Raw genomic sequence first — 27346 nt, 5'->3', positions numbered from 1 at the left:
GTGGGACAGCAGCGGGCGGGCTCCTGTCCTTGGTGAATGGGCAGCTGTCGCCGAACAATGCAGCGAAAGGCCGAAGGGTCCGTGGCGGCCGTGGCTCCGTGCGCCTTCCTGAACGCCGGTGGTTTATGTTCTTGAGGAGCGTGCACCGGACGGCGCCGACAGCTCCCCTGGTGCCCCTGGGCCCTCAGCGGCCCGGTGCTGTGCAGTGCAGGCCCGTCCCCGCGGTGCCAGCCGGATGGCATGCGTGCTTGGCCGGGTGGGCGATGTGCCCTGCCAGCTGGGCACCTGCACTGCTCTCAGCTGCGCCTGCCGGGAGAACTCGTTTGCCTTTGGGTGGCAAACCATGGGTGGCCATTTAATGTTTTTTTCCCTTGTTATAACAAGTACTGAGTTTCCTTGATCTTGTGGTGCGCCTTTGACATGTTTCCAGCACTGGAATTGATTTTTAAATAAAAATCTAGCTGCTGAATGTTTTTTTCAGGAGGCACAGAAAGAAAAGAGAGACAGACCACACTAAATATCTTCCTTGACCATGACTGCGTCAGCTTGACGAAGTGTGAACTGCATGAAGCTGAAGAAGCACTATTTTCCCTCCTCCTCTCTTCTTCAGATCCCATAGTCTTTACCTTTTCCCAGCATTGGATTTATAAATGTAAACACAACATGTCGCTGCAGCTTGTTCTTCTGCAGTTGCAGCGGTATTGGCAACAGCACTGTTTGTTTTCATTTTCCAGTGTACGTTCTGATTCCGCTGTGACATTTTATCAACAAGTAGGATGTGCTCTTGCCATTAAGCCTTCCGAAGCATCCCTCTGCTTTCACATGAGAAGTATGTGAGAATGTGTCTCAGAGACGGAAGGTGTGGGTTTCATTCCATCAGTTTATTTTTAACTTGCAATTCAAGTCTGAAAATATAGAAATAAACCCATGGAATTTGGGTCATAAACATGCTGGAGAAAGTTTCTGTGAAATGGCTTTTGCGATGAGAACTTAAAAATAAGCTAAAGTAGAGAGAAGCACTGGGGCATGTTTGCATCTTCTTCTGAACTGCAGCTGCCACCCTGCAAGAGCTTTTCAGTGCGGTGACGGTGCCACAATATGGGGTGTGACGGCTGCTGTACAAACTTACATCCCCACACATTATGTGCCCAGTGACTGCTGAAGCAGCCCGTGACTCTACAGCTTTACCACGGTATTTTCTAAGTTGTAGATAAAGTTAGTGTAGTTTGCTGGTCAGCGCAATACAGAGCGTCCTGCTGGCAGGCTCCGTGCCTGCAGAGCAGCATGGGCATGCTGCGCACTGCACCAGCCTGGCTAGTGCAGTGGATGGCAGCAGCAGGGAACCCAAGCAGGCCACGTCCCAGGGTGCGTGTCTTGCTGCTCACATTGATTTTACAGATTTTGCTTAGCGCTGTACTGCAACAATGGTTGCAGCAAAGGAGAGATTTGTGATTCAAGTGGGATAACAAACTCAGATTGCTGAGCTATTTTTCAGTAGCAGAATTTTCAGCATATTTGGGTGAAGGTGTTTGCCAGACACTAAAATTAATTCCATCTGTCTGGCCTATCAGCAGCAGCTCTGACCTTTCCCAGTTGATCTCAGATGGAAAGGTGAGAACTGGTAATCTGCCTGCTATGCTTCAGCTTTTGAAGTCTGTCCAAGCACCACTTGCAGAATTTCCTGGCAGTGGCCAGGTCCTGCAGTAGCTGAAGGTATCTGTTTGTTTAATACCCATGCAAGACTGTTTCTTAGAATAATACCACACTTTGTTCACAGCTTTCCTCTTAAAAACTCCTGACGTGCTCTGTAAATGCAGAGCCGTAGCATCTTTCAGTTTGAATAGGTGGAGATGTCACCTTTATGAGTGACAGAAGCAAAACCATTTAGACCAGCACCCTGTGGTGCAATGTGTGACAGTGGGTGTAAGGAGAAATCTTCGCCTGAGGATTCAGGACAAACCTTCCCATGTGGGAGCCACATTGGCAGTGTAATACATGTAACTGCATTAACATTTTTGTTAAGATCTTATTTTAAGAAGGGTCTGATACAGTGAATTAGAGGATAGTCCTCCTCTGTGATCTGAAAGGTGCAGACTTGACCATCTGAATGTTCCTGGCTGACACCAAAATCGGTGTATTAGTTGAATCCTTATGAGAATTTTGCAATTGCTTTCAGTGGGAACACAGTGATGCACTGCGGTGACAGCATCTACTCAGTACTTTATGGAACAGAACAGAGCTGACCCTGGCAAAACTCAGAACAGTTTCTGTGGAAACTAGGTATTTTAATTCTCATTCTTTGATTAACCCTTGGGTATAGAAAGCTCCTGTACATTTCAAAGCCTTCTTGAGTGACTATGAGATAAAAAAAAAACAACTGGTTTGTGTATGATTCATTTCTATCTCTTTCTGTAGAAGCAGACCATAGATATGTTGGTAATTGGTGCTGCATAAATACGTAAGCTGGGACATAGTGTTGCAAACATAGGTGGAAAAGGGAACTCTTGCCATGCTATTCTGTGTGAGTCTGTGCGTTGTCAGACTGGTAGTAGCATGCATATTCTCATTTATCCAAATGGCCAATATACTTTTTTCATATAGACAATATTGGACCTGTGTTCTGGTAGGAGACAAAAAAATGACAAAGTATCTTCAAGACAAAACCAGAGCTGTATTTTCATGTCCATTATGAAACCCCTTTCCCAGAGCCAAGAAATCGAATTGGCTCCCAGCAAAAGAAACATTCAGTTAAAGCAAGAAGATACCTGTTGGGTAGATCTGTTAGACTCATTTACAGACGATAGCAGTTCCTGATGAGCTGGCAGCATCAATTTCATGGCTGGTTTAGTACATACCTGAAGAAGAACATTGCTGTCCATTTGTCTGGAAAGCTTGGTATGTCGGGTGAGTTGCGTCTGTCCGTTTGGAAGGCACACTTCAGATAGCAGGCTGTATCCCAGAGGATATTGTATTTTTCTTCACTCTTGCTTTTCAGGGTTAATCCATAGAATGACAGAAAAAGCAATCATCCAACTAAAGAAAGTGTCCTAGTGTTATCCTGGAGTCTCATAATATTGGCACATAACTAAAGAACATTTACAATAAACTTAACTTACTAAACCACATTTACAGTAAACTTAACTTACTAAACCCAATACCTTATCCTATAACTAGGACTATAGGATGAATATAAGAAAAGAATAATCTGGATTTTGCATCGTCACATAGCTCAGAATAAGCATACGACTGTGCACAGCAGTTATATGGTTAGTTTGCCACTGACTTGCTCTGTGACTTTGGAAGAGTCACTTAAGCACAGTTTGCAAATTTGTTTTAAAAAAGCATGGTTTGGATCTCTGTATGATGAACTGGGGTTTTCTTTTAATTTTTGTTACTGGCTTTCCATGTGAGAGGATTTTGGGTTTCTGGCTTTTTTGGGTGTTTGGGTTTTTTTGAAGGTGACCTGTTAGACAACTGGATGGATTCTTTCAGTTCATACCTAAATAAGGCAACTCAAGTGACAAATCTTTCAGAACTGTAACACTGAGGTGTTTAAAAAATGTGCAGATGCAGTGCTTAGGGACATGGGTTAGTGGTGGACTTGGCTGTGCTGGGTTAATGGTTGCACTTGATGATCTTAAAGGTCTTTTCCAACCTAAATGATTCTATGAGTCTGCGATTTGCCAAAAATGTTGTGTGATAGCTAGCGAAGCAAGCAAACATACAAAAAGACCAAGCACTTCAAACAACTCAAGCAAGTACTTGCCTTTCGCAAAAGATCAGTTGCCACTTTTGGACTGCTTTGGTACCACCATTCCCCTATTTTGCAGGGATCAGATTTTTCTCCAGAAAGTCTCTGGAGTCCTTTGGTGAACAGCCGTGTATTTCAAGAGTAAAAATCAAGCAAATGAATCCTTGGTCAGCTCTAGGACAATGTGAGAAGTATGCACTGGTCTGGGACAAGGCGCACTGTAGCAAGTCAAATTTCAGCAAAAAACATGGGGCTGGAGGGGTTTTTAGCATGGACTATGATGGATTGCAATGACTAAACGATTATGTGATTCCATGACTGTGTGTTTGCAAACCACTGTCAGTCAGACAGATTGCAAGAGCAGCTTTCCCTCTGTGCTGGTGGTGAGGCTGGCACGGTTCAGTTTACCTTTGGAGCAGCTTGAAACTGTAGTGCCAGCCTTCTAGCATGCCAGAGCAAGGGCTGGCTCTTGAGAACAGGGTTTTAGGCAGTGCGGCAGAGAGCACGATGGTCTGGGGTGTTGAGACCTCGTCGCTTTTCTTCCTGTCACATGAGGCCGGTAGAGCAGCAGGCTGGCAGGCAGAAGTGGTAAACAGTTCCTCAGCAGCACTTTTTATGGAGTTACTTAATTTTTCTCGAGTTTTACTATTTCCACCTGTGGGAGAGAAAGATAATGTAGTGTAGTGTTTTTGGGAATCTGCAGCTGAAGTACAGTTATTTTGAAACCCAATGATCAGAACAGGAGTGAACTGGCAACTTGATGGTTACTGGATGGGGGAGGATTAATATTTATTATCTATTGTAGCACTGGTAAGCCCTGTGCCTTAGTCAGAAGAGGTGTGAACCTAGGCTAGCAGGTGATAAACCAAGACAAATAGTTAACAAGCTGAGAAATTGTGTGGAAAGCCTTCTCACTGGAGGTACTTTGTTAACAAGGGGACCTCCTGCCTTTCCTGTCCCCAGCAGATATTGCACATGAACAAATAAGCCACAATTAGCAACTTCCGTGTGGGAAGCATGTGTGGTTGCAGAGCTGGGGGTGCTCTGGGAAGTCAGATGAGTGATAAGATAATACAAGAATGAGAAGCTCATACTACAAAATGTAAAAGATGCTCTTAAAATGTCAGACCTATCAAGACATTCATTACTGTGTTGTGTACACCTCTGCCCAGAGAAACTGAGGTTTATCCTCTGTAAGGTTTGTTAAACAAAAACTCTGCTGATCTGGAGCCTCATCTAGCAAGAAACTTCATGCGCACATAGAGCTTTATACAACTTCAATGAAAGTTCAATGAAAGCAGTGAAAGATGTTCAAAGACCTTTCTTAATTTGGATGAGAGTAACTGAAATTAACTTCTTGGGTTGGTTTAATTAATTTGGTAGGGCATAAACAAATTTAGAGATGGCATTGCATTCCCAATAATGAAGCACAAAGTTATGTCAGCACCTGCCTTGCCTGGAGAAACTGCTTATATTGAGTTAACTTCAGAGCTGTGGAATTAATTTGGTGTGAACTGGTATGGTTTGTCTTGCAGTAAACAGGGATTTGTTGTATGAATCCCATTCAGCACTTGGTTTTGCAAGGGTTAAAGCTCTTTGAGCAAAGAAATATGTTTTCTTCCAAATCAGCCTGTCAACATACAACTGCAAAGCCTGTGCCTCCTAAGATGTACCTAAGAAGGAGCCTGCTCTTCTCGAGGAGAAAAACACAAGTTAGGGTCCTCAGAGAAGGCCAGTTTTTTAAAAAAGCATTAAGGAGTGTCGGGATCCCTAAGTATGCAAGGCCATCGTGGAAAACCTGGAGGATAGGAAGTTCTAATATCCATGATGTATCATCTAAGAAATCTGCATCAAAGAAAACCTTTAAAGTGAGACAGCCGATCTTTTTCGGTGTCTGGATTTTGGTTCAGACCATCTCAACTTTTACTTTGGACTGAAAACCAACACGATTAATCCAAATCCTTGGCATCAACCTTCATAGCAAAGCCCCATGTAAGCTGCCATATGTCACTCCAGATGTGTTGGTCGCTCAGTCAAGCAAAAGCTTGTCCATATTAATGACATGTAGCCAGTGCTTCTCTGATGTCTGTCATCCAAAGATCTCCTAGGGTTTGTTGTAGCAGCAGTGTGTGTTGGGTCCAGCAGTGTGATCTGGTGCTTGCTTGGTTTTCAGGGTCTCTGAGTTCACCCATCCTTGAGTCCCATTCTGCTCTTGGACGCTGTTGGGAAGAAGCTGAAGAGTTTTCAGGGTCCTGCCTGCGGAGACCCTGGAGTGCCTGGTGGAAAGAACAAGCATCCTTGGTTCCAGGCATACTGCACCTCACTTCGCTAGTAGAGGAACTATTACTGTCACTCCTTTATTTGTGGTAATTTGTGGAGACTTTATGAGTAAACATCAGGGCCAACAGAGTCGATTACCTGAAATGTCCTTGAATGGAAAGAAGCATTTCAACCATCCTAGAAATGATTCTTTGGAAGAATTGCTGAGAAGGAACCACAGTAACAATGCCAATTAGACAGTGAGGAAGGAAAACATCAACAGATTGGAAGTAGTGACTTCGGGTAGGATCAGGACTCTCAAAACAGTTGGCAATCTTGTCTTTCTGGGAATTACCAGATAACTGCAAACGACATTTTTGTGCCCTGTAGAAGCAGCCTGCTAATCGGCACTGCTAGCTGTAGCACCATGCTGTTTCCTTTATTCAGTGCTATGGTGGAAGCTATGTAGATCTTACCTGAATTCAGTACAAGTTTCTTCTGCGTGGATTTTTCCCTCCAACTCAGTGCTGCATGAGACCTTTTTTGTTTCTGGCAAGTCACAGATATATAACATTTTCCAGCTGTCTCTCTGTTCTTGTACCAGCATGCCACACTGCAGGACAGATCAGGATTATCTGTTGGTTGTGGTGACAAAACATTTTAGATCCAAATTCGTGAACAGGAAAAACACAGTTCCACACATTTTGTTGTGGCTATGAAGAAAATCACACGTTTATGTGAGAATGACTGGCTTTCTATATTCTGCATATTTAGCCATTGCTTCTTTTAAAATACATATGAAAATAGTAGAGCAAATTAATTTCTGGGATAGCCTCATTGGCTTCACTAGATACGTTTGAGTCTTATCTCAAGGCAATCCTGGGTTCACTGTGATAATCAAAATCAGAAGAAACTCAAGAAATAGTATTCTTTTACTCTGTTTACATCTCTTCCTACATTCATAAAGCATTCTCCCTCTGGTGCGCTGTATTAGCTCTCCATTTCAAGATCCTATCAGCTTATCGTTATCGAGGACTAATGCACTGCACACACCAATGAAGCCCTATATAATAGAGTCTTGCACGTGGACAGGAAATTACTGCACTGTGTGCATGGCTGTGAAGAGAAATGCCAACAAAATGAATATTCATATAATTCTGAATGTTACCAAAAATTGATTCCCAAGGTATTTCAGACTTGTGCAGATTTTTATAGACAATTGCTCCATTTGTCATTTAGAGGGTAAAAAGGAGGGGTGGTTCAAATACTGTAGCTGAAGGTAGCTGAAGCCCGAAGTCTTATTTGAGGATGGATGAGCAAGATCCCATCATTGTTAAGTTTTCCTTTGATTTTGAATGAATTTTAGAAAATTAGTTTCTTTGAAAAGTGTATTTAGGTAAAGAGTTGCCTGTTACTTCAGATAATACAGATCTGTACTGTATTTTTTGCTTCTGGCAAATGGATTGGGCTGGTCTTTTGTTCAGAGAACAGGGCAGTGGTAGCTCCCAGCTCCAGCTACCTTGTCTCAAATTCTTGAGCAACCATCTTCCTTCTCTGTGAATGTGTGCAAGTCAGTTGTTAGGCATCCAAATCCAGCTGTCAGGTACCTCCAGCACCTGAAAAGTCTTGCCTAATCTTGTGGGTGCCTAAAAGCCACAGATACCTAAATTTCTGTCAGCAGACATGAACATAATTGCTGAATTCCTGAAGATGTTCATCAGTTGGTGCCCAAGGCCTGGGAAGATTCTCAGACAAGACCTTCTCTTTCTCCAGCTTGCCCATGGAAACTGATCCAGAGACATCAACCTCTTGCTTAAATCAAAGCATATCTACCCTTCACCCCAGTCCCTCCCAAAAGAAAGGACCTTTTGCAGTTAGCTTTATGCGCTCTCTTTTTTCTTGTCAGTCGAGTGGAGAGAGAGTGTCTGTCAAAGCTCCTCTTCCACATGACCTGGGTAAGAAGTCTTCTCTTTGGGTGTCCTAGCTGTTTGTTTCAGCCTGGGGGCAGGGTGGGGTGGGGAGTTAAGTCTTTGCTTTTGCAGTTACCTCTCAGTGTCAGTACTTACTGGACCACTGATGGTCTGGTCTGGGAGCTGAAGTGCTTCCCCAAGGCACAGCTGACCATGATTCCAGCTCTAAACATGGCAGGGCAAGGTTCTGTAATCCAGCCAGTTGTGAAAGCCATTTTTCTGGAGGAAAAGATAATTTGTCTTACGTGCCACAGGCCAGGTGGGGAATTTCAAGTGAAAACTCAGAAGTGTCTGACTGCTTTATGGCTTGAACCATACCTCCCCTCTCTGCATTTCCTGCTGGCTAGCTTAGGTTTAGAGAGCTTTCTAGATCCCTTGTTGAGTATTTAACTGTTCCGCTCCACTGTGACACTGTGAAGGAACCCATCTGCACATCCCTGTCTGGGCTGCAGGTCCCCCGGCAGCAAAGCACTGCACGCTTACACTGCACCCCGTAACAAACGGAGCTAGTTAAAGTCCAAATTCCAGTGATTTCAGACTGTTGAGCTCCAGTGTGGTTACACACTGTAAATGGAGTCTAGCTTCTTACGCCCTTTAGACATACTTGAAAGTATTATCCTGTCACAATTCTCCACCTCTCAAATGTCTTAAATTGCACTCCTCTACCTCAGGAGTTATGAGACATTCAGTGAAACTATGAGGCATGCAAATGCTGTGGTAAATAAATAAATAAATACCCAATGAGAAAGAGAGCAAAAAGGCATTTGAATTATACCAGCAACTTTTATGTGTTTGAACCCTGAGTAGCCCACAGATGCCAGACACCCTGATAAAACTCAGCAAACAAGCTGGTGGCCAGCTGCAGCTGGCATTTAGGGCAAGGCAGCTGTGGGTCTTTCCTGGAAACACCCGTGGTTTCCACCTGTCCTATCTGTGCAGCCTGAAGCTAAAAGCAAATCCCTGGTACCTCTGCTGGACGACACTTGGAGTGTCTAAGTGAGCTCATGCTCTTGCAGAGCCTTATATTAAACCCTGGTGCAGTCTGAAACCCTCCCCCAGGAGAGGTGTGCCTGTGGGGGGCTCTGCAGGGTCCTCCCTGTGCCCCTACAGTGGTCTGACATCTCCAGAGGTATGTATGGACATCCATCCTTGGGATCTGCACTGGAACAGTGGCGGTGGCACTTCCCTGTGCTCAGTGGGCTGTTCATCCACAGCTCTGCTAAGACTCAGCAATTACCCTAATGTAACAGCCATCAGATGATAATGGCTTCACTTATTCATCACTAAAAATATGATGATTAGCAGGTGAAGAGCCCACTGAGATGAATTCACCTTTGACAGGAGGAAGAATACTTCCTACTTCCCTTCGGGAAAATTACACTAGCTGGTAATAGGAGTGGATTTAATTGGATCAAGCTTGTTTTGTTGGGAATGGAAAGCAAAACAATACCAGCTGGGGAAGAAATTTCAGAAATGAAATAAGGTTTGATCAGTGGTTTCACATGCAATTTTGTAGATTTTTTTTTCCTAAAAGTCAATGCCAAATATTATATTCTGCTTCCTAGCAATTTTCCCTTTGTTTCTACTGCAGGCAGCCAGCACACTCTCTCACCATAAACCTGTGACCTGAGGAAGGATCTGAGCTGCTCTGGCTGTTGGTTTATGGGCTCAGTCCTCAACAAGCACAGGAATTTAGAGGAACTTGGAGAAGGTGAGTTTGATTTCCAGTGCTACCAAATCCGTCTCTGAGGACTTGTAACCATTGGCCTCAGAAACATAATTGTCAGAAATACAGAATAGATTATCTGTGGCTTCAAATTTGTTCTCTTGAAGCCATATGTAATGTCTGAAGGGGCTGTGTCCTAGCTCTAGAGGGTGCTTTTAAAAAACACATTTATGTCTTACCAGCTTGAAGCTATTAAATAGGTAGTGTGACCAAGGCTTTTCATTGTTTCAAAGCAACACCTACCCTGGTCCATTACTGACATCAGGAACTGGCACAGCATGTTCCTCATCAGACTGCCTGATTGTAGCTCTAGCTAGCTAGCTAGAAAGTAGGTTTTGACTTAGTCAGCCTACTGCTGGAAGGACAATTCAAGGCATGGATGTAAGAAAATAGGTTCCTCCAGTTCGTATTCTGACCGAATATATCCCTTAGCCATTTATTTTTATTGGGATCCTTAGTGACACTGAGAATGAGAACCATGTGGGATCTTTTAGGCAAAAATAAAGTTCCTTCACTACTGAGATGAGATGTTGATATGTTTTACAGCTGTGTGGGTTTGGCATACTGTGTTAAAAAAAAAGTAAAATTCTTTGAACTTCAGTTTTAAGGATGGATACATTTTCATGATTCTGTCAGGTCTGTTACATGAAGCTTCACCCAATAATTCCTACATCCAGCCTGTGTCTTCTGTTTGCCTATAACATAGTTTTGAAAAAATGACCATCTACTGGTAGAGGATTCTTCATGTAAAAGTTAAACCAATCCCATGATGAATTATTCTTACTGCTTTTTTACACAGAACCAGTATTTTATGGGTCTGTTAGATAAGTGCGTGCCTGATGTTACTTTCCAAAGCTTTGGAGCAGAGTTCTTTCTCCTGCCTTCCTGGGTAAAGTCCAAGTTGCCTCCTGGAGGAGGGATTTTATATAAAAAGGAGAATGTTCCAGCCAGAGCCAGAACACACACACACCCCAACGCCCCCACCCCCGATTAAGACTGCAGAATTCCTGCTACTGGATCAGGTTATTTGCCCTGATAAGCCAGATCTTTTATATGGAGGGACATCTGATACAGCAGAATGTTTGTTTTCATTCGCCATGTGAATGTATTGCCAGGCCCTGACACATGGCAGAGATTTCTTATTTCCAGCTCCTGCAGCTGATCAGATTACGGGTTTAAACCTGAGGTAAAACTCAATTATTGCTTCACGACCACAAATGTTTCTAGTACCTGAGAACACTGCTAGGCTAGTTTTGGAGGACATTCTGGATGTTACTGGACTCTAGTTCCTTGTGTTTCATGTAACCTGTCGGTGCTTTCTATCCCTTCCTTGGCTGAGGAGAGTCTTGCTGTGCATTCAGGTGCTGCGCTCAGTAATTTTCATGTAGCTGCTTATTGTGAACAGACAAGTTCTCTGCAACAGCAGCAATAGTAATGGTAACACCCAAGGCAAGACTGTGAGTATAAGGGGGAGATGAAAATACGGAAGGGGACATTCTGCTGTGCAGAAAAGTCTGATGTAGAAATAATACTAATGAGGGTATGAGAGAGCAGAAACAGCAAATTGGCAGCAGAGGGCTACTGGACCTTGTAGAGGACAACAGACAGACATTTCCTTTTATTGATGCTTTGTGCAGCCATATGCCAAGAGACAAGAGAGTGCTACCATGCCGGTTTAGTGGAGGTGTGTACGGTTTGCACTGCCTGTGACATGGAGGGAATCAAACAAGATGGGTCTTGAGAGTGACAGCAGTGACTTACTGGCTAGTCACTTAACTTCCCTTGTGATTGTATGTGTGAGCGATTCATTGGACCAGAACTTAAGCTTCAGTAATTGGTAGGAAAGAATGGCAGGTTTCTAAGATGAAATGGACAATGATAATAGCTGCATTACTAAACAGAGGAGGGGAGAGTAGCAAAAAGTCCACAAACCATGCTCTGCTGGGACCAAGTTGAATTGTTTTGGCCTTTTTTTTGAAATAAAGTCTCTTTTTTCTCAACAAGAAGACTGTGAAGGGAAATCAAAAGCTAAACTTGCTTATAGCTACTTGTACAATCGGGTAGTAGCTAAACCAAAAGCTGTTTTTATTGCTTTGATGACACTGATTTATTGATGTACAAAGCAAAAACATTATCTTCCTCTTTCATCCATTCCTTAATAGATAAAATGTCTCCAAAAGAAGCAACCAAAGTCTTTGGAGTGTTCTAGGTCCCTTATTAGAAGCTGCCTCGTTGGTCTCTCTGCGTGTTGATGGATCAGTGTTGCTCCCAGGTCTTGGCCAAGGCTTGTGGGTTTCGAGACTTGCTGAAGGTCATACAACATATCAACAACAGGGCTGAGAACAGGACCCCAGAGCTGTGGTTTACCCAGTTTCCTTGCTTGAATCACTTCAAATCTTCTCGCTTCTATTCTTTCTGATGAATCTATTAAGTTGCAGTTTCTTTGTCAGAAGGTTCTCATCAGCGGACTTGCCTCCCCAAGAAGGCTTCTATCTAGTTTGATTTGTATTGTTGTTCTAGTGCACCTAGAGAGGTATGCCAGCCTCCTGGAGACAGCGTTCGTGGTGCTGATGTTCCCACCAGGGATGGCCAGGGGTGCAGATGTGTAGGTTCCTTAGGTGGGGAACTGCTCACCTAGAAAGGAGACCTTGGGACTCGCAGATTGACTGCCTGTCTTAAATTAGAGAATTAAATCCTGTTTTAAACTTCCTATCACTTCTTCACTCCCAGCACTTTAGTCACTGGTAATGCACATCTCTGGTGGAGCTTCAGCAGCTGCTTCGCTGTGCTGTGTGTGCATTGCCAACTACCTTTACAAACAAGCTCTGGCTGAACAGCACTGATCTATGTGCTGTCATTCTTTGTTGGTCTGATTTCTTCTGGACTAATAGCAAACTTGGTGGGCATCTAGTTTTACATTTAAATATGTGCATTGAGAAGTGAAATCAAAAGTTGCTCTTCCAATATAAAAATGTTATGAGCAGTATAGAAGACTTTTCAGTGAAAAATGCATGTGAGGGCGTCAGGCTTTTTCCTCCTGTAACCTCTTTCAGAAAGTGCTGCTGTCAGGGGACTTTGGGCAATAGCTTTACCACTTCCTTTTCAAATGTCACTCTTGCAGCTTGCTTTTTGGTACTGCTTTTACTCTCTCTTCTGCAGTACTTCACTGCTAACACAGAAAGTTGCTATGGGTATACTACAGAAGTGAGGGGTTAAGTACTGGGATTTGTTCAGATAACCTTTTAACCTACAAGCATCTACTTTCTAACTGATGGTCAGGCTTACTTTGAGATAATTTAGTAAAGAGAAGATTCTTATACACACATAAATAAAAAAGAAGGCAAAGATGAAGTAGTTTACAATTCATTTTTTTTCATGGTGTTTTAACCTCAGATGGTTCTGGTAACATCTGAATAAAGTGTGGATAGATAGGCTGTGGTGTAAGCTTCAAATCAGTCAGACAGGTCTATGGGATCCAAGCCTTTGTGTTGCCTCAGTGGCATGTGTGGGGAAGAGAAGAGATTGCACAGTTCAGAAGTTCTTGCTCTTCCAGTTGGGGATACAACTTCATGGTCTTGAATCCTCTTTGACATCCAGAAAATGGGGATTTGTCAAAGTGCCTTCTGAGCTAGCATAAGCTTTAAAGACTGGAAAACTAATAATGCCTGAACTTATTTTTAACAGCTCTGGAAGCAAACCCACAATGTGTTTTTAAGAATTCTGTCTTTGTACCTGGGCTCACTTTCCTTGGGGAAGAGGAAGGGGGAAGGAGTGGTGTACACAAACACATTTCTTTCTTATGATGGGACACCCTGTGATAGGATCTTTGAGTAAACAGGGTCATTCATACACCATCTTTCAAAATCCAAGGCAGGTTTGTGCAATGTTCAATCCATCTGTTGTTGAAATTGTCTTCGCCGGACAATGGCTGTGATGGCTTTCCTGCCTGTGATGACATAGAGTGAAAGTTCCTCTGCATAAACTACCACAAAACATACCCAGCCTTCACTGATGTCAGTAGAGATGCTACTTAAATTAATGCAGTGAATCTGCCGTGCCACTGTCAGGACTTGCCTATATGTGTCAAATGGTCTCCGCTAATGATAGAAGTTTGTTTCCTTAGGAGTTTTTAATGGAAACAGCAAAGCATCATGAGGTGACTGCTAAGAGAAGCAGCTCCTAGTTTTGTTGGGTTGTCACATCCTTCCATCATCAGTCAAAAGTCCCCCCACAGGACCAGCACACTTGGCTGGGAAAAAAACAGTATCTGAGCTTGGTGCGTTGCTGCAAATGGCGTTGTGCTAGCTGCAGTGTTGTCCACAAGCAGTCAGGATTTAGTAAACGCTCTGTGCAAATTTGCTGATTTTTTCATTAGGAGACTGTTTAAGCCTCCTGTTGGTGCTTGGTTTATGTACTACTGAACCTGCATCCCAGTCCTGGATTTCTGTGCATGAATGTGTGCAGAGTAGCAGCATGTCTTGGTGCAGAGGTGGTGGTGCAGTGCTGGTGCACGTAGCACGTCCATGGGACCATGATTGGAGATTCAGCCCAAAGTACTGGACGTGGTGGCTCAGTCCATGCAGACCGTGGAGATCGGCATGTTCCACTTCTGTCTGAGCGGACAGACACATTCCCTCACAGCGTGGCCAGGGCAACGCACTCTCAGCAAGCCGCCTCCTGCCTCTGCTTCTACCAAAACTTGATTTGGCCATCTCCAGCTAGCTGAATTTCATTTTCCTGTGTGGGAGTATATGTGTGTAATAAAAAGTTGCCTCCTGCTGAGAGGCCTGAGTCAGAAGAACTTTTCAGATCCTTCCTGTGGCTGAGGGTTTTTCATGTGTGTTTCAGCTTCAGTCAGCATTTCAGACAGAGCAGGCTGCAGTCACGTGTTTTAAATAATGCAGCCTGATCAAGGAGACCACACACAAGAAAAGGGCTGCAGAAAGAGGCCATTACCACTGACTGATGGATAGTTTAAAGGAATCAAATCTTCTGCTTTCCCTTCGCTACTTTAAAGAAGTTAATTGAAAGGGAATTGTAATAATGAGAATCTAAAACAGAGATCTGCTTGTCCCAGTTCCCACTGTTCAAATTGCGGCCTCTAGCTGTTCTAATGGATGCGCCATCACAGGATATGTACATTGAAATCTGTTTAATTCTATTATGAGGCAAAGTTTGAAGGAAAAACATTATCAGTTGGTCTAATCATAGCTGTAGTGGGAGAAGAGGGGAATAAACCCCATGGAAACTTTTTGGTTTGAGTTTTACCCCCAGACCCTGCTGCCCTCTAATAAAAGAAATCCTGCTAAACTTAAATCTTTAGAGTCCATCTCTCCTCCAGCGTTACTGCCAGCTCTTCTGTGGCTTTCTGCAGCTCGGGAGAGGATATGGTGTTTCGGCTGTTTGAAGCTGTGGTTGCCTGAGCCATCAAAGGTGCTGTGTCAGGTGTGCTGCTTGGGCGGAGGAGGTGAGTGAGTAGCCATGCAGCCCGCGCGAAGCTGCAGTCCTTGTACTCGGCTATCCTGCCTTCACCTGCTCAGGGGAATAGTGGCACTGAAAGTGAATGATGAAGGACATAGCTGCCTCTCTGAGGCTGTGCTGATATAGCAAAGGCAGGGGAGCTGCACTGCCAGGCTCTCCCAGAGGAGACTGTTGTGTATTTGTAGAAGAGAAATGAACAGGTTTTGGGGAAAAACCCAACCCCAAACAGTTCCCCGGACATAACAGCAAAGGTCTTTTCATTGATAGAAATGTTTTGTGTCAGTGGTGGGTTAGGTATGCTTGTTAGGGATACCTTTCCCCATACTAAGTGAAATAACCTCATTCAGGTGTAAACCAAGCCTGGATGATTTCTCCTCACTGAAACAGTTTGGTCCTAAGTAAAATGTCTGAATCTGTAATAAGTCACTGTAACTGCTTGAGTGACCAGAATTGGGTGATTCTGTAGCAGGCCAGGAAGCCTCACAGTTGTTACTAATTAGGCTGATTTCAGCCACGAAACATGAAATTTAGTCTCTTTTTTAGTATCCACTTCTATTTTTCCTTCTGCTTTTTTTATTCCAATGAATTATTTAGAATCTTGCTGAGTTTTTTCTCGTTGAATATTCTTTAACAATACTTTCCTCAGTTTGATTGCATATTAAGGGGATGGGGAGCACGTTTTCTAATGGCTGTTGAAATTTGGACCATTTTTATTTATTTATTTATTTATTACTTATTGTTGGTTTTATTGCTGCCAACATCATGAGCTTCCATTCTGCCGATCTTTGTCTCTGGAATATTTGGGTTTTTTTAATATATTTTTGTAAAGTAACCTCTTTTCTGCTGAGGATAAACAGTCCCATTTACATCTGCTCTTCTAATCTCTGCTTGCTTTTTTCTGAGTTCCCGTACTCTTACAACACTCCTCAAGAAATGAGCTGCCCACAGCCTGTGTGTTGCACTAGGTTTGTGTTCCTAACCTGCGGCCCACAGGCGTGATCTGAACTCCAGAACACATTATTTTGGCCTGAGGTCTGCTCCTGGTTCTCCTGTCCCAAGGGTGCTTCTGCTGCTCAGTGATCCCGGAGCAGACATCCTGCATTACGTGATAAGAAATGTGAATGCTAATTATACAACAGAGCGGGCTTTGTGTGTTGGCGTGGCTGGTGTAGCATAATCCTGTGACGAGGGCACTGTCCTTGTCTGTCACATGGTGGACATGTGAAAATCACGTGGCAGGGGATGGGTGGTATTGTACAGGCACCAACTACAGAGGCTACTGAGCCGGTATGGATGCAGGGCGGGGGTGCATATGCAAGGTTACACCATCCATCTGTGCAATAACCCAGGTGGTCCGCATCATTCCCCATCCACGTTACATGGCATCCCACAGTCACAGCCCTCTGCCTTGATAGCTCTGTTCAATATTAATGGTTTGGATGATGGACTAGGGAAAAGGCTTTACTAGGTTTGCCAATAACACTGAGCTTGAAGGGACTCCAGGAGCACTGGAGGAGAGAATTAGGAATTGAAATGAACTGAAAGCCAGAATGCTGGTCAGCAGCAATGAGCGCGAAGTGTGCTCTTCTTGAGCAAGGAAATACAGCTGGAGCAGCACAGGGTGCAGCAGGGAGCTAGCACTGCTAGGGTGGGTCTGCTGGGGGCAACCTGGGGACCACAGCGGGTGACAAGCTGGGTGCGAGTCAGCAGTGCCATGTTGGGAGAAAAGGTGATCCTTGTGCTGGGATGGCGAACAGGACCTGCAAGAAAACAATGCAATCTCCCTGCTCATACTGGCTTCAATGGGGCCTTGGCTGTTTCTGGGTTTGAGTGCTGCACTCCCAGAAAATGGAGGGTATTCAAAAGGTGAAAGGAACATGGTCTAAAAAGCATGACTGGTAAGAGAATTTGACCAAAATGGAGATGTCTTTTCTTAAAAAAAATGGGAGAAGGAAATGGGGGAGGTGTGTGCAAGGATAACATGATTTAAAAATACTATAAGGCTAAGAGCAAAGGAGCAATCTTTTGCCTTTGTCCATGGTACCAAGGTCAAAACATTATCTCCTTTAAACTGCAGCTATAAATACTGAGATTAAATGCCAGAAGTTTGTTCCTTACTCCTCCACCATGCTATGGCTAGAGGAGCATGGGGTGGAGGAGTTTTTCCTGACAGGTAGTATCTAAACTCCCTGGCTGACCCAGAACCTGTGAAGCAGGAGGTCCCTACTAGTCCCATTCCTCATTCTTAATTCCTCATTCTTAACTCTTAATTGTAATTCAGAAGGGAGGGGGGATAATCTTGTTGTGACCCTGCAATGTTCATCACCACGTTTTCTGTTATACCTGATGTGTCTGATTAGTTCCTGAGTCGAAAAGGATGCTGATGCTACAGGAATATACAACTTCTGTGAGATGCCATGGGTACTGATGAACATAGTTTGCATTTGCGTTTCACTAATACCTTTCATGTGAAGCTTTGTTTTCCTAACACCTAATTTATTAGCAAGTAAATTGAGGCTTGGATATTAAGACTGGCCAAATACCACTTAAGGACCAGAACAGAGTCTAACAAAATTATAAAGTGTCCCCCCACCCCTTGTGTCCGCCCCCCCCGCCCCCCGCCCCGGCCTTCCCCCTCCAGAAAAGCTATCTTGTAAAGTCTTTGTAATTATTCTTTAGGATGGAATCTTACAAGACTTAAAATGTATTGAAATATCAAAAGTTTAATATTAGCTTATCTGCTGTTTAACTCTCTGTGACCCTGCTATGGAGATGCAAAGATTCCTAAGATTCCTAGCTGTTGTCCCAGCATCTGTCATGTTAAAGCATACATTCAAATGGTGCAGTGAATGCTCAGCAATCCTGCTGTCACTGATATTTGGAGCTGAGAAAACCTGGTTTCAGCCTCTTTTCTATAGAACCAGGCTGTTGTCTTCAAAGTGGTGGCACATATGTGCTTTGACCTCTTTCTCTGAAGTCATTGCAGTAAGCACCTGTCGGTAAAACTGTCCATACGTAAAAGCTGTTGTTTCAGCCCTTAGTTCGTGGATAGTCCATTGTTTCCAACTCATCACTAGTCACTTCTGTGCTAGAAAAAGCAAAATTATTTCAGTGCATTTTGAATAGACTACACTGACATTTGAGGTGATGTATGTATTGGGAATTAATAAGTACTGTGTGCTATGTATAGCAGTGTGTGTGGCGCAGCGAGGCTCCATTGCCTTTACTGGGAAATTGCAACTTCTTAAGCAGCAGAAGCTTGGAGAAAATTGGAGTGACCTTTGTGGCAATGACTCTACTGAGAATTATCTTATTCTGCATATAACCTGTCTGGGCATTGCAACTGAATATCACTGCGAACAATTTAGCTTAATTGTAATCTGATTTCTTCAAATATGTCCTACATAGAAGATTTAAATTATGTTACTAAATGGAAATCCTTCTGTTAAGAATATTTGAAAGAAGATTGGCACACACACACTTAAAAAGACATTTTTGGGGAGCCTGTTTATTTTTTTTTTGGGGGGGGAGTGTTATTTTTTAAAATCTATTAAACTGATCTACTAGTAAAAATTAATTTCTATTTTAAATATAACTGCTTTTAAGTGGGAAGCCTGCACCGTCTTTTAACATGTGAAACAAACAGTTTGATCGCCTACTTGAGTTCTGTTTTGCACAAAAATGTGCATTTGGAAGCATATCCCCATGCTTTAAATTTTGTAGAGTGGAAGAGCTGCTCAGAAGTGACTGTAACAGGAGTTTATGTTGACAGGAAGCTGGTCTTACTGTGAGTCACCCCGAAAGGGGGTTTCCATGAATGAAATGACTGAATCTTCTTCTTTGTCAATCTATCTAACACACGCAACAAAACTAGATATGTTTGCAGTGCAAGATCTATCCATTATCTATGCCTTTTAACGGGATATGCCATGCACTTAATTCAGTGCAGTGAACTATGTTCATTTGCTAACAGAGTTGTTTTCACCTCTGGGAGCATTGGCATGTTCAAATCAGAAATCTCATTTAGAAAGGTGCATTTCAAGAGAAAACATCTGGACAGTGAGCAGTCTGAACGCTGCTGATGTTTGAAACAGAGAACATAAGCAAGGTGAGAACAGTGGGTGATGAAAAGACTTGCATCAAAGTGACATCACATCTGCATTAACTTGGTGTTCCTTTCTGCTTTGAGATTGCTGGATGAAAAAATTCACGTACAAATAATTTTTTCAGGGTATTTGTACATGAAGAATAGTGAACGCAGTATCATGTTCAGGTGATGCTTCCATCTGTGCTTCACTCTTTCGTAAAAAGAAATTATGTGGAGAGAATGCCTGACTCCTGTACAGGGAAAGACAATTGGAAGAGTGTGAGAAGTGAAAAACTGTCTCTGTGCTTCCACCTTGCTAGGGAATGTGAAGCAGAAGAAAGGCATGTGGAGTCCTGAGGATTCAAAATGGTGATACTACAAGAAATTTCTGTTCTACATCCAGGCACAATAAAAAGAGGAGCTGTTAAGAGATTTGGCTGACTTTGTGACTTCTGCCAGACTTCTGAACAACTCTGAAAACACTCTTAAAAAAATGTTCGGTACCTTTACCTCCATTTCAAAGACAGAGAACAGGGGAAATAACCATTTCAAATTTTTTAAAAAAGAAGTTGTGTTATCCTTCTTGCTTTTTTTGAAAAAAAACCCACCAAAACAAAACAACCTACCTCCCACACATGTGAATGGTTTTGGAGTCTGCCTGTGTTTGTTCTGAGTTTGAACATGTCTGTTACAGTGGTTCCTGTTCTCGACTATCGCTTCTACAGTCACACAAGGAGTTTGCAACTGTGCTCGCCGCTTGTGTTTTATATTAACAGCTTTGAATTACTGCTGTGTAAATGCTGGCTTAAACCGATTAAAAAACCCAAATAAAGTGTTCAGACCTTGGTTGTCTCCTCTTGAGCGCTTGACAGTAAACGGAACAGACAGTGTGTCTGAGAGCAGGGCACCCAGGACAGTTGCTGTTTAACCTCCTTGGGGCAGCCCGAGAAGAAGGGGGATGCAGTCCCCTCTGCAGCACGGGCTCAGGATCTGCCTGCCAGATGGGAGCTGCCTGCAAGGCCCAGCTGGAAAGCTTTTGGAGCAGTTGAGGGAAATCTGTGACTTCTTTTCCCCTCCCATTCCCTCTCCACTGTGTTTATTCTACATGCTGGCAGTTGCTGCTTGAATCTGTGGATTGACTCGTTGCACGTGCTTTGCCACTGGACTCTCCTCTCCCTCCCCTGTGGGCCGAGTGACCTTTTATCAATCTTGTCTGTGTTTAATGCTGGTATTGGGAAGGTGCCTGCTTGCAATGCAGTCCCTTCTCTTCTGGAAGTGTTGTGCAGGGAGCATCATGGTAAGAGGCAGCAATGTGTAATCACTGCATTTTCTGCTATCTGTTCTTCTGCCAAACACTGCTGTTCCTTTGGTCCTCAGTACTTGCACAGCTCACACAGTGAATTGCAGAGTTTATGTACTTCATATTGCTTTGGGTGGACAGACCTTCCTCTTCCAGGAAAAGAAGTAATCCTGAATAACACGTATGCTTACTGCTACACCTTCACCCTAAATAATTTTTAAAAGATGATGTAAGTAAGGTGAAAACTCAGATTTGATAATTGAGTTTCTGTTCCAAAGCTACAGTCACCAGCAGGGTCTCATGAAGTACCATGGATCTGTATGAATTCTTCATACATTTATGTGCTCTTTGAGGCCAGAAACAAACCCCTTGCATCTTCTGGTCTGCCTATGAACTTTTCAGTATTATTGCGTGGTGATGAATGTTTTTTTTAAGCAGATATCTGACTGATTACTTTACAGGTTCTACAGCACTGCATTTTTAGGAGGCTAAGAGGAGATGCCTTCTGGGTTAGATATCGCTGAACTCAATCTGTGAAATCAGCTGCAGGGAATCCAGACTTCACTTGAGCCCCAGCTTTTTGGCATTAAATTAGGAAGGTATTTTAAAGTAAAACTAGGAAAGTTGTGCAATTCCACAGGGAGCAGAGTCTAGAACAAACTCCTTTAAATTTTCTCACTGTTTTTCTACAATTTAGTGATTTGTTTGTTCCATATCCATGACTACATAGCTGTTAGAAGCAGGCTTTTTTCATCAGATGTGGTTCATGTGAAACAGTTGCAGGCATCACAGTAATTCCTCGTTTGTTAAGTCTCCTGGGCTGTGGATACCAATCCTCTGGCAAGGGTGTCCTGCTTTCTAATGCTGCCCCACCAGCATGCCTCGCCCTGTGCTTGAGGGAATCTCTTCAGTGCGAGACAGTGATTTGTCTTAGCTGCAAAACAATGAAGCCAGAGAATCAAGACTTGTTATTTTGGAATTCTGAAATGTGATGAATCATCAACCTTACTTCACAGGGCCAGAGGATGACCCTTTTGGATCCAGTTTACTGCTGATACAGGTCATTCACTCAAATTTCTCTCTGTAAGATTTTGTTTTGGAGGGCATGCAAATCCCTCCATAGAGTTACACCCGTTACCCATGTGTTCATTGCTTTTGCAGCTTGCCTTGGTATCAAGCTATATTTGTGATGTGTTCTGCATATTTTATTTATTGTATGTGTGATACAGTTTCCAGGGGACCAACTTTTCTGCATTTTGGTGAAGACCACAGTGAAAAACAACCTGCAGTGTTATGCTACGGTATGTCAGATGTGGCTCCTGAATGGGAATGAAACGTTTTCAGTAAGTTGTGTGTTATTCTGTGGGGTAAATCAGTATGTGGAAGTGAACTTTAGGAAGGTGCCAAGCTTCCTGAATTTGTGGCTCTTCCTGCCTGCAAGTGCTTTTATCTCACAGGAGAGCACGGAGGTGTCAGTCACTATTTCTGCTGACCTGGCTTTTATTTTTTAACCAGGATACTCTGTGAACTGGAGCTTTTTTGGATGAGAAGTGACAACTGAGGGAACAGGGAGCAGCAACTCTTCCCCCATGTTAAACCTGAACCACACTTACATAGCAAGCCGTTTGTGGATTAGCAGTGTTTAATTCTGTGCAGAATATGTTAGTGCAGAAATATTGTAATGTTGATGCAGTTTTTGTAGCATTTTTAGAACGTTTGCAGTTGAAGGGCTGCAGCGTTTTGCATGCTGTTCTTCTATGGCCTGGCTCAAGTTTGCTGGTTATGAAACGAGTGACATTGCTGGGTGATTTTCTCAGGAAATAGTGCTCCCTCTGCTCTGGCCCGGGTCTGTGCGCATACAGCATATTCTCTATTAGGCTGCAGCAGGCTCTGGTGCTGGTGTCAGCTCAATTTCCTCCTCTTAAGTGCAGGCCAAGGGCTAGAAGCCAAAAGCTGGCAACGAAACAGCTCTGGGAAGAACCTAGACCAGGAGTGAAAAGGGACATGGGAAGGATGCCAAGGCTCACAGAAACAAGAGACAGCAACTGCCAGGACGGTGCCTGTGAAAGGACCGCATCTTCCAGCACTATTTTCCTTAGTCTAGTAGAAGGGAAAGGAGCTGTTAATGCTAGAGACAACTTTTAGTCCTTTTCTGTAAATATTTCTGGGCTATCTGCATATCTGCATGGGGAAAAACCTAACCAAAATCTCATACAAAACCACCGAGAAAATGCACTGTTTCACACATACCTTTAAGTGAAAAGAGAATGAGATGAGCAAATATTAGATGAGAAGGCTGGTGGTACCATTCAGTGACTACAGAAAGGGGCTGCTTACGTGGTCATGAGGATGTTGTGAGATCCTGCATAGCTCGGGTCATGCTGCCCAGGCTTGAAACTTCTCTGTAAAGAAGGAAGGGTGGATTGAATAGGTGCTTTAGCCTGTGACATGAAAAGAGCTATGTAAGTAGCTCTTTTTGAGTTATTTGAGAGAGAAAGAGTGAGTCAGTGAGTGTGAGAGAGGATGGAAAAAATAATATCCTGAGTGCAGGTAAATCAGCATCTTGTGACAAGAATGAAGTGTGGGCTTATATGTACGACTTGGTTGACATTTGATGTGTCATACAGAAAGCCAGACTGCAAGCATTAGAAAATCACGAGGTAGTCCTTGAAAACCATGATGCTACCTTTAGAATAATGAAATTACAATTAAAACAATAACAGCTCACAATATTGCTCATCTTTGACATCTGAGCCTTTACTATGCTCTCGGATTATATTTTTCAGGATTTTCATCTGCAGCTTTGAGGCAGGGGTACTTAGTTCAAAACTGAAATGAAAGATTAATTTGTTATCACTGATGACCAAGGTCTGCCTCACCCTTGGTCCCAGGGCCTCCTGGCTCAAGCCTGGCGTGCTGCCTGGTGCCTGCTCTGTGCCACTGGCAGCACCACGCTTTCTGCTGGCAGGTCAGTGTGTCTCGCTGTGTTTCCCAGGCAGTGTGAGGTGGGACCTGCTCCTGGGCCAGGCTGTTGTGCTGAGGGGCTCTGTGTTAGCTGCCCATGAGGCTGCTGTGGAAGGGAGACTGGCCTGGCCTTGTAGCTAGGTGCAGATAAATCGGTGTACGTCCCTGGCTCAAAGCTCGCTGCCATGCAGTGATGTGGCTGGTGAGTGCATGCCAAGCGCCATCTGCCCCGGGCAGCCTGAAGTGGGCGGTGCGGATGGAGGAGCGGGGGTCTGGGACCAATTTTGGGCTCTGCTGGCGATATGCTGTGTGATTTCTAGTGAGTTCCATGCCTTTGTTTTCTCTCACCTAATCCTGTCTGTTCTGATTTTCATTTTGTCAGGACAGGAATATCAGCATTATCTCTTTCTCAAGAGCTAAATGCCTCTTTGAAGTATTCTAAATTTAAAAAAAAAAGAGCCCTCTCTTCACTCCAGCCTTTATTTTAAATTAAAATCCACCCCCCACCCCCCCCCCCAATGTTGCCTCTCATACAAATGGTAATACTGGCCCTGATTCCCTGTGAGCAAGCAGTCTGTATTGTTGTTTGTATTACTGTTGAGGTTGCCAGTTAGATCTGACAGCAACACTTTGCACCGATTCTGGGCATACGGACAGCTGGCAGAACCCTGGTGAGTTCCTGTTTTACACATGTGTTTTACTCCGCTCCTCAGATTTGGGAGCTGTTGTATCCAGTGCACACCCCTGAAATGCCAGTGCTTTGGAAGGAACACTTGCTCCGTAAGGTAGGGTTATGTCCTTACCAAAGAGAGATGTGTTTGTACAGTGAGAGCTAACTGGGTATCACACCTCTGCAATGCTGTGAAATTCCAGTGCAACAGGACATGCACTGATGCAGGCAGCCAAGGTCACTGCCGTATCCTCTAGCAGTGAAATGAAGAAAAAAAACCCATCTGGCTATTTGAGAAGTTGAACCCCCAAATATGTAGGCTGCATCTATCTCCACTTTGCCTTTGGAGACAGCTAACTCGAGCTTTTGCTTTTGATTTTCAGAGGTCAGCACCTTGATTTCTGGGCTGTGTTTTTGGAGAGCCCTCAGTAAATGGAAGTTTTCCTTTTAGGAGTAGCGTAGTGTGAAGAGGTCTTCTGTGCCCTGGGAGCATTGCACTGGCATACATACCCTGTTACCTTCCATTTCAGAATTTCTTTAACTTGGATGAATTAAAAAATTGCAGCACATTTTTGGCAGGTTTAGTTCTCAGGCAGAGCAGTGTGGTGAGCTGGGTCACTGCATTGCCAGTGGTGTCAGAGGGAAGAGGATGAAGGGAGGGGTGAGGAGGCAGCAGGGCAGCGCAACCCTTTCCGCACTGGTGTGATGGTAGGTCACTTAAGCCCGGCATGAAGCCACACTGATGGAGCTGCTGGCTCTGGCAGCTTAGCCCCACGCAGGGATTTGCTCAGGTGTGCCTCTCGTTAAGTAACTGCACCTTTGTTTTGCTGGGGGAATAATTAATGACGGCGCCCTGGACCCTTTTGCTCCTGCACCCTGCTGTTTAATCGTGGCAGGTCTGGCTTAGCTTTTACTTTGTCTAGGACTGCCTCTCTGCCCATCATTTTGCTTGCTTTGGGAGGGTGGTCTTTTTCCTTAAGACTAAAAACCACAGATGTTAAAAGCCCACAGTAATTTTTTTTTTTTAATCTTCTAGTATTTTTTAACTGGTAGCTTTTCTTATACCATGTACTTTTTGTTATCTGGTGACAAAATACCCTTTGTCCTCTTTTCCTCCTCCAAGCATTTGAATTTAAGTACATTTAAGCATCTATGAGTCTGTACACATTTAAATAATAGCTAATGGCTATGCCACTGTCACTATAAACCAGATTTTTCTTACTGCAGTGATTAGGGGGAGAGTAGGAAAAGGAAACATCATAACCATTGGCACATGAGAAACTAGTGCCAAATCAGTGCCAATGCAAATTAGTGCAGCTTTTTCTTCAGAAAGCAATGGTGGCTATACTTAGAGCATGCCAGGACATTCCTGATCTTGTCTAAAAGGAGGGATTCACATGCATCCCATCAAGTGGCATCACCAGAGGAACTGGCCCAGCCTGGGTAGCAGGGGTGTGATGCACAGCTCTGCTGGGGCAAGCTTGCAGGACTGCCGGAACAGACCTATGGCCATAAGCTGTTTCGCTGCCCACCTTCATGTTTCGCAGAGCTGCAAAAGCAGCACTGTCAGTCAACACATGGTGAGTTTAAAAAAAGGGAAAGGAGCAAACCAAACATCAGGGTGTAACTGAACAACAACAGCTGGGCTGCTATTTCTGTCAGAACTCTTCAAGCCTCCCTGACAGTCCCACACAGTTCCTGCAGCTCTAGCAACACAGTGCTTCATCTTCACATAGCATAGCTCTCCATCCAGAAGAACCTGCTCAAATACAATTGGGTTTACTGCTGTTGCTGAAAATCTCTGCTCTCCTGGGTCTCCCTGTTGTGAAAACTTCCCCAGCTTATCAATAGCATATCTATTATGAGACACTTGTCTTTACTCTGAAGCTCTGCCAGCCACTGCAAGGCAGCAGCTCATCACACAGTAAATCTGCTTTTAACTGCATTGGAACAAAACCCTAATGTAGTGAGAAAAATGGAAAGAGGGAGACAAAAGTGATAAAAATCAAATTAGATTCACTATGCACACAGATTTTCAAACCGAAAGCACAGTGATGTTGGGAATAGAGGGGAGAAAACAGAGCTTTGAAAACAAGGCATAAAGGCAGATGCTGTCCTTGCTTCCCTTCTGGAGTTGCCTTGCATTCTGCAGGCACAACCAGGGAAGACCACAGTCAGGGCTTAGGCAGATGTTCCCACAGCTAATTACTGTCACGGTTCAAAATACTACTCCCTTTCTTCACCCCTGGCTGTTCCCATTCCCACGGCAGAAGCGGTGTCCCCATGGCGGTGAGCGCAGGGGGTCTGTGAGCCCTTACTCTGTGCTGGTGCAGAGCCCCACAGCCCAGCCTGAGCTGCAGCATGCGCAAGGTGATGGGATTCACTGTGAACTGCAAGGAGCATCGCTGTCCTTACAGCTGAGGTAGGGTCCAGTGACCCTTGTCAGGAGGTGGTAGCACACTGCTTGGGCATGGTGACACCTTGTTGCTGTGGACATCTGCCCAAGCCCTTCCGCAGACCCAGGAAGGGTGCTTGGCCAGTTCCTGGTGTGCTGATATAGCGTATATTAGCAAAGTGCTTATGTTGCTTCAGCTGTTCCAGGAAAGTTTGATTTATGCTGCTACAGTAAATAGCCTTTCTTCTCGATGGGAAGGCATGTCTCTATCAGCATGACTCTGCTGGGTTCAGGTTTTCCATCGGCAGGGCAGTGCCTCCAGGACACAGGGGCAGAGCTAGCTAGCTGTGATGGTATAGATGAACCCTGACTCTGCTTAAAGAGGGAGGATCAGCCACTGTAGCCCCAAAGCAACAGCTTTATTAGGACAATGGAAAAAAAAAACCCACCCTGTGCTTTCTCAGGCCCCAGTGCTTGTGGTGCAACTTTGCTGCAGCACCATGGCAGTGCTGCTTGCCGCGGAGGCTGTGGCTTGCATGAGGGAGGCACAGGTATTGCTACCTGTTATCGGTTGTACATGCTGGGAGGGAGCCTGGCTTTTCTTCAGCCAGATCCAATACTTCTGGGCCACAGGAATGCGTTCAATTCTCAAAGGCCCTCCTCCAAATAGTTCTGAAACTGACCCAGAGCCAACTGAAATCCGTGGAAGATGATCTACTGACTTCAGTGGCTTTTGATCCAGA

General features: G+C 44.0%; 1 long non-coding RNA gene across 1 annotated transcript in view; it reads left to right on the top strand.

Annotated features, from left to right (window-relative positions):
- Positions 1 to 27346, top strand: part of LOC308063954 — a 35458-nt gene extending 8112 nt beyond the window's left edge. Inside the window, exon 3 of the long non-coding RNA XR_013928133.1 lies at positions 482 to 27346. This is a non-coding gene — a long non-coding RNA (uncharacterized lncRNA). The remainder of the gene's footprint in view (positions 1 to 481) is intronic.

This window comes from Falco punctatus (genome assembly GCF_963210335.1).
Source record: "Falco punctatus genome assembly, chromosome: 4".
In the NCBI taxonomy this organism is placed as follows: domain Eukaryota; kingdom Metazoa; phylum Chordata; class Aves; order Falconiformes; family Falconidae; genus Falco; species Falco punctatus.
This window is presented reverse-complemented; position numbering and strand designations above follow the sequence as displayed.